The sequence below is a fragment of the Rana temporaria genome, chromosome 4 (genome assembly GCF_905171775.1).
Source record: "Rana temporaria chromosome 4, aRanTem1.1, whole genome shotgun sequence".
In the NCBI taxonomy this organism is placed as follows: Eukaryota; Metazoa; Chordata; class Amphibia; order Anura; family Ranidae; genus Rana; species Rana temporaria.
This window is the reverse complement of record NC_053492.1, coordinates 193964522-193976031: the sequence shown is the minus strand read 5'-3', so window position 1 is coordinate 193976031 and position 11510 is coordinate 193964522.

Genomic DNA, 11510 nt, shown 5'->3' with positions numbered 1-11510 from the left:
GCTAATTTAGAGGAAAGGGAAGTGAACCATACACCACCTGGCACACTAGAGTCAGAATTTAGGGTGTCATTGAGCAACAGAGGATTGATAGCTGCAACATCCTACGCCATATGATAATGACATATTGCTGGTACCCTTCCTGAATGTAGAAATATTTGAGTAATGCTGATATATGTACTGGCTGATGCAATTCTTTGTTAATTAGGATTATTCCACAGGAAAAATCAGCCCTGCCCTCGGGAGTCAATAGCACAATACGTTTGTAACCCTCCGACATATTTGGCTGCATGACTACCAATGAGTCATTTATTGCCTTTATTATAGATTCTAAGAAGCTTTAGTTTCTGAATGACTATAATCAGTCATATTCGGTAAATGTAGTTTTATTACCATTAGAATATTTTATATGGGGCATTATGCCAAAATGCCAAATACTGTACCCTTTTTCCCATGAGTGTGCTCAACAAAAATATTTTTTTATAAAAAAACATTTTTAGCAACATTATATATTAAAAAGGTAATTCAAAATGACTTGTTCAAGCTAAATTTTAAATATGTACTTTCATTTTATCAATGTTAGTAGTAAATTCTATTTCCAAAATTTGTACAGAGGAAGCAAGGAAATTGTGGCACTTAAAGGGGTTGTAATGGGAAAAAAAAATTCCCCTAAATAGCTTCCTTTACCTTAGTGCAGTCATCCTTCACTTACCTCATGCTTCAATTTTTGCTTTTAAATGTCCTTATTTCTTCTGAGAAATCCTCACTTCCTGTTCTTCTGTTTGTAACTACACACAGTAATGCAAGGCTTTCTCCCTGGTGTGGAGAAAGCCTCTTGAGGGGGCGAGCAGGCAAGTCAGGACACTCTCTACTTTGCAGATAGAGAGAGGAGCTGTGTGTTAGTGGGCGTCCTGACACTCCTGCTCGCCCCCTCCCCCCTCAAGAGGCTTTCTCTACACCAGAAAGAAAGCCTTGCATTACTGTGTGGAGTTACAAACAGAAGAACAGAAAGTGAGGATTTCTCAGAAGAAATAAGGACATTTAGAAGCAAAATCGAAGGATGAAGTAAGTGAAGGAGCCCCTCCATTGTAGCTTTGGCTGCATGTTTAGAGCTGTTTTGCCATGCATACCATGTTGCTTTTAGGCCAAAAAGTTTCATTTTGGTCACATTTGCGCAGAGCATCTTCTTCCACATATTTATTGTGTCCCCGACATGGTTTCTCACAAACTGAAATGGGACTTCTTATGGCTTTCTTCTTGCTACTATTCCATAAAGGCCAGATTTGTGGAATGCATGACTAATAGTTGTCCTGTGGACAGATTCTCCCACCTGAGCTGTGGATCTCTGCAGCTCCTCCAGAGTTACCATGGGCCTCTTGGCTGATTCTCTGATTAATGCTCTCCTTGCCTGGCCTGTCAGTTTAGGTGGGCGGCCATGTCTTGGTAGGTTTGCAGTTGTGCCATACTCTTTTTATATTTTCGGATTATGATGGATTGAACAGTGCTCCATGAGATGTTTAAAGCTTGGGATATTTTTTTATAACCTAACCCCGCTTTAAAATTCTCCACAACTTTATCCCTGACCTGTCTGGTTGTGTTCCTTGGCCTTCATGATACTATTTGTTCACTAAGCTACTTTGATCAGTAGAATAAGTGCAATTGTATTTAATTTCCCCTTCTTAAATTTGGGTGGAATGAGACAGAATTTGATCTGCTGTTGGACTCGAGATGGGGTTCAGGTGAGTATCTGGAGGGGCTGCTGCACACAAGTTTTTTTTTACCTTCATGCATAAAATGCATGAACGTAAAAAACCTTCAGCCTTTACAACCACTTTAACTCTGTGAAATGTTTGACCACTCCTTTGTGCAAAATTCCTTCATTTACAAGATATTTCTGGGTTTCCTTAAATGAGCTGCCATTCTCAAATTATGCCATCACAATTTATTGGGATTTCAACCAGTACTTTGAGTCATGACCCTCCATTTCTGCTTTGGAGTTTTTCCTTTTGTAGATTTGAGTGCTTCAGATTATTATGTTGCATGACCCATTTCCAGTTAAACTTAAAACAATGTGGAGCCATGTGCTCAAAAGTTTAAGGCACACATTGATATGATGCACAATTCATAGTTGACGGCAAGCTGCCCATGGCCCTGAAGCAGCAAAGCTACGGCAAACCAGAACATTTCCACTACTGCTGTATTCTTCACAAATTATATGAAGCTCTTCAGTTTGCGCCAAACATGTTTATTGTTACTTTGGCCAAGCAACTCTTTCATTCATTACTTCACAGCACATTGTTCCAGATGGCCTGGTCTTCCCACTCTATTTGGAAGACTTCCCACTAGATTTTGGTGTGTGTCTGTGGGAATGTGTGACCATTCCTCTAAAAAGACAATTTAGGAGACCATGTACTGATGCTGGAAAAGAAGATCTGGCTCACAATTTGCATTACAGTTTATTCCAAAGAGTGTTGTTTTACATTTCATTTCTGTTAAAGGGTCACTAAAGGAAAAACATTTTTTTGCTGAAATGACTGTTTATTGGGTATAGAGACATAAAGGTTAACTGATTCCTTTTAAAAATGATTAAAAATTGAATTTAATCTATCATATAATGTGCCTCTAGTTTCACTTTCGGGTTTAAAGGTAATACATGAAGTTCCGGGTGAGAGGTGAGTCGGGAAGACTCACAGAACAAAAACAAACAAATCCAGGGCAGTGTTTTGTTTTTAAAATGAATCTGATGGTTCTGAGGAGTTTTAGACACGCAGTAATGACAGCTTAGACCACCGTGAAAATCTCCCAGTACCATGGTTATAAGGAAACAGGCAACCAGGAAGTGTGGAGATCACAGCAGAATTACAGCTACTTCAAAGCAAAAACGAACAATGAGGACATGAAACCAATACTGCAGTAAGGTCAAGGAAGCTATTTTGCTAAAAATCTGGAAAATGTTCTGGATCAGTGAAAGCGTTGAAGTCAGAGGGATAGCTTAATAGCCAGTCAGCTAGCATTTTAGATAAAAAAAAAAAAAACATTGGCAGCCCTATACATGCTTCTATTATGATGAGTTAACTTAAGTTTTACAGGACATTTTATGAAACTGACATATGCCCAATTTAAGATTTTCATGTAGGTTCTGTATAATTCTGCTGCAATTGGTAATATTTTATATTTGTTTTTCATTATATAAAAGCAGTGACGCCATGCATTACATATTTGTGTTTGCCACATTTTAGGGCCTTGCTGTGATCAGCAGGAAACTGGAGTGATATTCCGATGTTTCATGATCAGAACATTAGTCATCTCTTCTACAACATCCTGCCATCTCCACAAGTAAATAATTGCTTGGATGTCAATCGGTTTTCATTGTGTGGGAGGCAGTAGAAAACTTGCAGACCAGGTCACCTTGTACATTCAGGGACAATTGACATGGTCTGTGTAAAGCCACCTCTTTACTATGTTATACTCACCTCCCCAGTTCTTCTCCTACACTCCCTCTGTGATCACTCACCAGTGAAAAATGCCTGAAGCCTTTTTGTAAACAAAAAAAAAGAAAAATGCCTGAAGCTTTTGGGTATGGGAAAGCATGCTGCAGTGCTCAGGCCTAGCAGTCAATCGTTGGACCCACACACTGTCACATGATGAACAAAGACAATGCCATAATAAATAACACTGAGAGAGGTTGTTATGTGTGTGAATATGAAAGTGCATCCCTGGATCCAAGGTTTCAGATAACACACTGGTGTCTCATTTTCCTTATATCATTGTATAGCTGCAGCTCGTTCTTAAAGGGGTTGTAAAGGTTTGTTTTTTATTTATTTTCTAAATAGGTTCCTTTAACTGCTTGCTGACCAGCCGCTGACCAGTTATACGGCGGCAGGTCGGCTCTGCTGGGCGAGAGCACGTAGCTATACGTCACCTCGCCGAGCAGCCAATAGGGGTTCTCGCCCCTGACGCCGACACGCGTGCTCGGCGGTCGCGATCACCGCCGGGCACCCGCGATCACTCGTTACAGAGCGAGAACCAGGAGCTGTGTGTGTAAACGGCTCCCGGTCCTGTCGGGGGGGGGGGGATGATCTATAGTCTGTTCATACATTGTATGAACAGTGATTTGTCATTTCCCCATGTCAGTCCACCCCCCCTTACAGTTAGAACACACCCAGGTAACATGAATAACCCCTTCCTCGCCCCTTAGTGTTAACCCCTTCACTGCCAGTGGCATTTTTATAGTAATCAATGCATTTTTATAGCACTGATCACTATAAAAATGCCAATGGTCCCAAAAATTTGTCAAAAGTGTCCGCCATAATGTCGCAGTACCGATAAAAATCGCTGATCGCCGCCATTACTAGCAAAAAAAAAATATTAAGAAAAATGCCATAAAACTATCCCCTATTTTGTAAACGCTATAACTTTTGCGCAAACCAATCAATAAACGCTTATTGCAATTTTTTTTTACGAAAAATATGTAGACGAATACGTATCGGCCTAAACTGAGGAAAAAAATCGTTTTTTTTTTATATTTTTGGGGGATATTTATTATAGCAAAAAGTAAAAAATATTCATTTTTTTCAAAATTGTCGCTCTATTTTTGTTTATAGCGCAAAAACTAAAAACCGCGGAGGTGATCAAATACCACCAAAAGAAAGCTCTATTTGTGGGAAAAAAAGGACGCAAATTTTGTTTGGGAGCCACGTCGCACGACCGCGCAAGTGTCAGTTAAAGCAACGCAGTGCCGAATTGCAAAAAGTGGTCTGGTCTTTGACCAGCAATATGGTCCGGGGGTTAAGTGGTTAAGCTAGTGCATTGTTGGTTCATTTACCTTTTCCTTCGATTTCCCTTCTAAATGTTTTTTTTCTTTGTCTGAATTTCTCACTTCCTGTTTCTCCTCAATAACCTTGCCTCCATCATCCGAGCCGTTCTGGCTGGGGGTTAGTCAGCATGCTTGCGCCCTCCCTTGGGACTACATCCCTGCAGGGAGACGCTGTGTTTAGAAGGGAAATGGAAGGAAAAGGTAAGTGAACCAACAATGCACTAGCTTTAAGGAATCTATTTAGAAAATAAAAAACAAACCTTTACAACCCCTTTAATATGTGCCTTACAGTCCTTGAATTCTCCTATTTGAAAATAACATAGTATAAGCCAAAATTCTACTTTAAATGAAAGATAAAGTCTCTGGACGTCATGCCTTCAAAGCATATAATTATAAATTTAACCACCATAGTTCCTTTAATTCACCCACTCTATAGATTTAGATCAAAAGATGGTGACATCATGAAGCGGATTATCATGGATGGTGTTATAGAAGCTCCTTATTTAATAGGATTTTTTTTTTTTACTGCAGTGATGACATAATTGCCATGATTCACACCAAACACCAAAACCTTTCCAAAGGGCATCTTGTAAGTTTAGCATTACAATGTATACCTGAGTGCTACAAATGAGTTAAAGGGAACCTGTCTTGAGAGCAACATGGATTCAGATATTATTGCTTCACTTTTTGGAAATGCTAGTTAACTGGCTGTCATGCTCTCAATTGGCACAGCGGCATGAATGGGCACAGTGGCAACAATTAAAGGGCACAGTGACGACAAAAGGCACAGTGGGGACAATTGGCACAGCGGCATGAATGGGCACAGTGGCGACAAAGGGCACAGTGACCTCAATGGTTACAGTGGTGACACTGGGCACGGTGGCGACAATTGATGGCACAGTGGCTGTGTTTGATGGCATGGCACAGTGGCTGCGTTTGATGGCATAGCACAGTGGTGACAATTGATGGCACAGTGGCTGCATTTGATGGCACGGCACAGTGGCTGCGTTTAATGGCATCGCACAGTGGTGCGAATTGATGGCACAGTGGCTGCGTTTGATGGCATGGCATAGTGACTGCATTTGATGGCATGGAACAGTGGTGACAATTCATGGCACAGTGGCTGCGTTTGATGGCATGGCATAGTGACTGCATTTGATGGCATGGCACAGTGGTGCGAATTGATGGCACGGTGGATGCGTTTGATGGCATGGAACAGTGGTGACAATTGATGGCACAGTGGCTGCGTTTGATGGCATAGCACAGTGGTGACAATTGATGGCACAGTGGCTACATTTGATGGGCACAGTGAGGCTGCAATTTTTTTTTCCGTTTACGCCCCCCCCCCAAAAAAATTTGAGCACCAACCGCCACTGCACTACACATAGTTACATACATAATTACATAGTTGGTGAGGTTGAAAAAAGTCCAACCTGTGTGTGTGCTTTTATGTCAGTATTACATTGTTTATTCCTGTATGTTGTGGTCATTCAGGTGCCTATATAATCGTTTTTGGAAATTATCAATGCTCCCCGTTGAAACCACCGCCTGTGGAAGGGAATTCCACATTCTTACCGCTCTTACAGTAAAGAACCCTCTATGCAGTTTAAGGTTAATTCGCTTCTCTTCTAATTTTAGTGAATAGCCGCGTGCCTTTTTAAATTTCCTTTCGCTGAAAAGTTTTATCCCTATTGTGGGGTCAACAGTACAGTATTTGTACATTGAAATCATATCCCCTCAAGCGTCTCTTCTGCAGAGAGAATAAGTTCAGTGCTTGCAACCTTTCCTCATAACTAAGGTCCTTCAGTCCCTTTATTAGCTTTGTTGCCCTTCTCTGGACTCCAGCACATCCTTCCTGAGGACTGGTGCCCAGAACTGGATGGCATACTCCAGGTGCGGCAGGACCAGAGTCTTGTAGAGTGGGAGAATTATCGTTTGATCCCTGAAGTTAATACCCTTAATGCATACCAATATTCTGTATGCTTTGCTTGCAGCAGCTTGGCATTGCATGCCATTGCTGAGCCTATCACCTACTAGGACCCCCAGGTCCCTTTCCATCTTAGATTGCCCCAGAGGTTCTCCCCCTAGTGCAGGGATGCCCAACCTTTTGAAGAGTGAGGGCCACTTAAGCGACTTGGTAACCAGTCGCGGGCCACAGTGAGCGGATGACAGGTCTGTGTCCACTCTGCATATGTAGAGTGGACACAGACACATCCCATTCTTCTCTATGGGCCCTCTGATCCGATCAGATGGAGAAGGATCCACTTCTGTTTTTTAGAAGATCGGATTGGAGGTAGGTGGGTGTAAACGGACACAAGTCTCCATAGTGGTGAATGAATGGTCTGATCGTGTGAAAGTGGCCTATGACTGCTTTTACACTGATGGTCTGCGGTCTACCCAAGCCCCAGGTGCAGCACAGTGCACTTGTGGTTTTCCTGCAGGTTAGCTGCACTTTGCCATAGAATTATATCCTGTGGGTGTGGTGCACTTTCTGAAAGCTTCCTAACCCGCAATTAAAACCAGAAGTCTGTGGATCAGTGCAGGTGCACTGCATTGCATCTGCAGATCAGTTTGACAGCAGCTCAGTAACCACTGCAGAACAGATATACCCATATATACACTGTGATTTTAGTAATAAACGTAACATTAATAACAGTTTTCCATTTAGGTATCGCCAGCTGTTGCTGTCCCAGGCAGAGTGCATTTGATATCACTCTGTCTGTGACAGGAGTCGGTGCTGTACAGGAAGCATTGGCTTATGGGGCTCTGCTCCACAGCTGCTTATTTTCTCTCCCGCTGGCTTAATTCACAACACTGATGCTCTGGGATGGCGGGTCAGCAACCTGCAATCTGGGCTTGCCAACCTGCCATTCCCAGAGCAGGAGGTTGCAGGCCACATCAGAGGGCTCCCAGGCCACTCATTTGCCATGTAGTTGTTGCCCACCACATTAATTTGTTCAGATCAAAAATTAAATGTTACCATGTTTTTATTGAACACACCATGTAAACATTCACAGTGCAGGTGGAAAAATTATATGAACCCCTAGACTAATGACATCTCCAAGAGCTAATTGGACTCCTGTTGGCTGACACCTCACTCCAATCAATGAGATGAGATGGGAGGTGTTGGTTACAGCTGCTCTGCCCTGTAAAAAACACACACCAGTTTTGGGTTTGCTTTTCACAAGAAGCATTGCCTGATGTGAATGATGCCTCGCACAAAAGAGCTCTCAGAAGACCTATTATTAAGAATTGTTGATTTGCATAAAGCTAGAAAGGGTTATAAAAGTATCTCCAAAAGCCTTGCTGTTCATCAGTCCACGGTAAGACAAATTGTCTATAAATGGAGAAAGTTCAGCACTGCTGCTACTCTCCCTTGGAGTGGCCGTCCTGTAAAGATGACTGCAAGAGCACAGCGCAGACTGCTCAATGAGGTGAAGAAGAATCCTAGCATGTCAGCTAAAGACTTACAAAAGTCTCTGGCATATGCTAACATCCCTGTTAGCGAATCTACAATACGTAAAACACTAAACAAGAATGCATTTCATGGGAGGATACCACAAAGGAAGCCACTGCTGTCCAAAAAAAACATTGCTGCACATTTACAGTTTGCACAAGAGCACCTGGATGTTCCACAGCAGTACTGGCAAAATATTCTGTGGACAGATGAAACCAAAGTTGAGTTGTTTGGAAGAAACACACAACACTATGTGTGGAGAAAAAGAGGCACAGCACGCCAACATCAAAACCTCATCCCTACTGTGAAGTATGGTGGTGGGGGCATCATGGTTTGGGGCTACTTTTCTGCGTCAGGGCCTGGACAAATTGCTAGCATCGAAGGAAAAATTCATTCCCAAGTTTATCAAGACATTATGCAGGAGAACTTAAGGCCATCTGTCCACCAGCTGAAGCTCAACAGAAGATGAGTGTTGCAACAGGACAACGACCCAAAGCATAGAAGTAAATCAACAACAGAATGGCTTAAACAGAAGAAAATACGCCTTCTGCAGTGGCCCAGTCAGAATTTTGACCTCACCCCGATTTAGATGCTGTGGCATGACCTCAATTAAGCGATTCACTCCAGACATCCCAATAATATTGCTGAACTGAAACAGTTCTGTAAAGAGGAATGGTCAAGAATTACTCCTGACCGTTGTGCACGTCTGATCTGCAACTACAGGAAACGTTTGGTTGAAGTTATTGCTGCCAAAGGAGGTTCAACCAGTTATTAAATCCAAGGGTTCACATACTTTTTACACCTGCACTGTGAATGTTTACATGGTGTGTTCAATAAAAACATGGTAACATTTAATTCTTTGTGTGTTATTAGTTTAAGCAGACTGTGATTGTCTATTGTTGTGTCATAGATGAAGATCAGATCACATTTTATGACCAATTTGTGCAGAAATCCATATAATTCCAAAAGGGTCCACATACTTTTTATTGCAACTGTATTTCTAATTCTATCCTCTGTTAGCCATGAGGGTGCTTCCTGTGACGTGTCATGAGGATAAACGTTGCCGTTTTGGTTACTGAAGCACACATTTCTCTTGTGAAGACAAAGCAGAAGAATAAATTCAATACCTTCATCATCTCTCTATCCTCGGTAACCAGATTCCCTTCATCATTCTTTATGGGACCAATATAATCTGACCTCCCTTCCTTACTATTTATATACTTAATTTTATTTATTTATTTTACTCTCCTCCGCTATGTGCCTTTCATGTCCAATCTTACCCGCCCTCATTGCAACAAATGGAAAAAGAAAATATGGACAGCCACACTCCAAAAAACCTTGATGGTTGTCTTTATTTAAAAAAGGAAAAATGCACTACAAGTCACAGCACACAACACAGGAGTAAAAAATATGACGCGTTTCGCACTATAAATTAGTGCTTAATCATAGCTGACAATTATAAAACATCACATCTAATATATAGCAAACTTTCAATGACATGTGATCAATGCTAACCACTGATAGGTCAAAACTAATTGACCAATGGGGTTGCCAGATCTGAATCCCTAACCACAATCGTCTGTGTGTGTGTGAATAGGTCTCAGAGATCACTGAGATTTAACCCCGAAATGTCTAGATTATTGGAAAATACATAATGAAAAACCAATATAATAAATGTTTCTTGTGTAAAAAATTCATATAGATATTGGACCCTTACATTTCTTGTTGCATTCTTTGTAAAGTTTTGAATGCCTTCTCCTTTGCTTGTATATTCATTTTTACATTGGAGTTAAGCCACCCAGGACTTTTATTAGCTCTTTTAAATGTTTTTTTTCGTTGGGATGCACTGGCTAATACCCTTATTTAATATGCTCTTAAAGCATACCCATTTTTCCTCCATGTTCTTTGTTCCTAAGATTTTATCCCATTTAGTATCTTCAAGCAAGGATCGTAGTTTAGGGAAGTTGGCTCTTTTTAAATTCAGTGTCTTTGTTTTCCTCTTATGTTTCCTATTTGTGTAATTTATACTGAAACTAATGAAACTAATTGACCTGTGATCACTGTTTCCTAAATTGGCCCATATTTCCACATCCATGATCAGGTCTGTATTGTTGGTAATCAGTGGGTCTAGTAACGCTTTGTTTCTAGTTGGTGAATTTACCATCTGACCCATGAAATTGTCCTGTAAGACATTTAGGAAATGGTGAGCTTTAGATAAATGCATGGTTCCTTTCGCCCAGTCTGTCTGGATAATTGAAATCCCCATTATGTTGTCATTTCCCATCCTTGCCACTAATCCAAATTGGGATAGGAGGCCCGCCTCCCCCTCCTCCCTCTGGTTAGCGGGCCTAAAGCATACGCCCAGGATTATTTTCCCCTTAGTTTCCTCCCTTTGTAGCTCTACCCATAAGGATTCCACCTCCTCCCTTGCTCCATTAGTGATGTTGTCTCTCACATTCACTTGTACATAATTTTTTTATATACAGGCATACCCCTTTTTTACCCTCTCTATCCCTGCGATATAGGGAATACCCTTGAATGGTTGCCAGCCAATCATGAGAGCTGTTGAACCAAGTCTCTGAAATTCCTACAAAATCGAAATTCTCCTCATACAACAGTAGCTCTAGTTCTCCCATCTTGTCCGCCAGACTCCTGGCTTTGGTAAACATAGATAAAGGACAATTCGCAACTCCATACAATAAATTTGGATTGATTTAAAGAGCATGTATCTCCATAAAAGATAAAAGTACAGCAGAGGTAGATGCATTTCTGCCGCAATGGCCTTGTTCACCAACACCTTTCTTTGTTGCTTCTTGGTGAACATGCCATGTAGTGTTCTGAGGTACCTGGGGATAGTACCAGATTTATTAGCATGGAGTGACCAAATAAAGGACCGCCAAACCTGTAGCTCTAACAGTGTAGCTCAAAGCTACACTGTGAAGGGCTAGAGGTTGTGTCGCCAGTCTTTGCAGGTTTGGCGGCCTCTTATTTGGTGACTCTATGCTAATAACTCTGGTACTATACCCTGGTGGAGGGGAAGAGCGCAGTCTGGTCCTGCCATCTGTGGAGTGAGAGTGGTGATGATGGATGCCATTTACACAAAGCGCTTATTGCTGTTCTAGTAATAGACAGCATATCTCTCTGGTGAGTGTATATTTCTTCTAGGGTTGCACCGATACTAGTATCGGTGTCGATACTGAGCATTTGCACAAGTACTTGTCGCTCCCGGAAGTCAGTGGG